This window comes from Bombus pyrosoma, linkage group LG10, assembly GCF_014825855.1.
Source record: "Bombus pyrosoma isolate SC7728 linkage group LG10, ASM1482585v1, whole genome shotgun sequence".
NCBI classification, from domain to species: domain Eukaryota; kingdom Metazoa; phylum Arthropoda; class Insecta; order Hymenoptera; family Apidae; genus Bombus; species Bombus pyrosoma.
This window is the reverse complement of record NC_057779.1, coordinates 11750999-11753091: the sequence shown is the minus strand read 5'-3', so window position 1 is coordinate 11753091 and position 2093 is coordinate 11750999.

The window sequence follows — 2093 nt, the reverse complement described above, 5'->3', positions numbered from 1 at the left end:
ATTAATTTATAACATTTTAGCTATTAATTTACAACATTTATACTGTTATTTTATACATTTAAGCCATTAATTTCTAACATTTGAACCATTAATTTATAACATTTAAATTATTAATTTATAACATTTAAGCCATTAATTTATAACATTTAAGCTATTAATTTATAACATTTAAACTATTAATTTACAACATTTAAACTGTTATTTTATACATTTAAGCTATTAATTTATAATATTTAAGCTATTAATTTATGACATTTAAGCCATTAATTTACAACATTTAAACTATTAATTTATAACATTTAAGCCATTAATTTATAACATTTAAGCCATTAATTTACAACATCTAAACTATTAATTTATAACATTTAAACTATTAACTTACAACATTTAAACTCTTATTTTATACATTTAAGCCATTAATTTATAACATTTAAACTATTAATTTATAACGTTTAAGCCATTAATTTATAACATTTAAGCAATTAATTTACAACATTTAAACTATTATTTTATACATTTAAGCCATTTATTTATAACATTTAAGCTATTAGTTTATAACATTTAAGCCATTAATTTATAACATTTAAACTATTAATTTATGACATTTACGCTATTAATTATTACCTACGTCACGTAGGCTTGTTAGATCTTTCGAGAGATCGCGATTTCGTTTGTTCCGCACGCGTCGCGGTGTTTCTTACACCGTCTGATTATTGGGGCTCCCTTTCCATACTAGCCTCATTCTTTTTGTTTCGTTCCAAGTTAGACAAATGTGTCTTTGATACGGAATGTTGTCGATAGGGTTGCGAATTATTGTATAATGTTTGTACTGATCGATGTAATCCTTGTGTGTGAGATACATGTTGCGTTGTGTGGGAGATAGAAGTTGCGTTGCGTAAGCTTTGTTTTACGTTTGTAAAGATTTGTGTAACTGCTGCGTAGGAGATAGGTGTTTCGTGGTTAGGCTACGAAATAACTATCTCTTTACGTAGGCCCATGATCAAGTAGAGTCAGAACTCGACATTCCAGCCAATAGGTTGAATGTCGAGACCGATGCATAACGTTAAATAACTCATGGACGGGTCTCTTGCGTAGTCACCTCCTCGTGGTGAGACCCGGTAATTGGCATCGTGTTCCAAAATTTAATCAGTTGATTAATCTTTGGAAAACGATACCAAGCTAAGAACTACGCACCAGTCCAGTTTGGGTCACCAAATGCCGCCAAAAGAATTTTGGATGATCTAGACTGGACTAATACTCCCCCGCGGGGGCACCGTGGGACACCGTGGGACATCACGGGACACCGTGGGATGCGTGCGTCTTAGCCTTAGTTAATCGTAAGATAGATACCTATGTTATGTGCACTGTGAGCTCATTCTGTACAAAGATACTTATCTATCTTGGAACGAAAAATATAAATCTCGTCTATATCGGTAGCCTCGCTTACCACACTGGAAAAATTGTTCCCGCGATTTACCGGTTCACGATCGCTCAGTTCTTTCAAACTGCAGCGTGGCGTATTCACTCGCGCGTATTCCGGGTGCGTGTGGGTCAACGTGCACTGGACAACTCTTTGGATTCGTAAGTCGCCCCAAGGACACCTCTGTCTTGGTGACTACTCGACAACTGCTCGTCGTTTGCCGCGAATCGCGGGAGATGTCATCGCGCTGAGTCATAGATCTACAATTCTGTCCGATTGGTACTTCGGTACTTGGACAGGGACCTGCATTTAACGTCCTCCGTAATCCTGTTCAGGTGGCAAACCCGCGGGGGTGGACCCCACTGTTCAGTTGGGGCCTAGCCTTGGTAATCCTGATCAGCGGTCCCTCCCCGGGCTCTCACTTGTTCAGTTGGAGTGTGTCAAATTGCAGGCCCATTTGCTGGATCGCTGGTGTCATCGGTCGGTGCTATCGACCGTGATAAGTTGCAAACGACGTGACAGGAATCGGGCGAAGGTCAATGCTTGGGCTTTCCGCTGAACCTTAGGGTTATCTGGTGCACGGGGGTACGTCACGTAGGTTTGTTAGTTCCTTCGAGAGATCGCGATTTCGTTTGTTCCGCACGCGTCGCGGTGTTTCTTTCATCGTCTGATT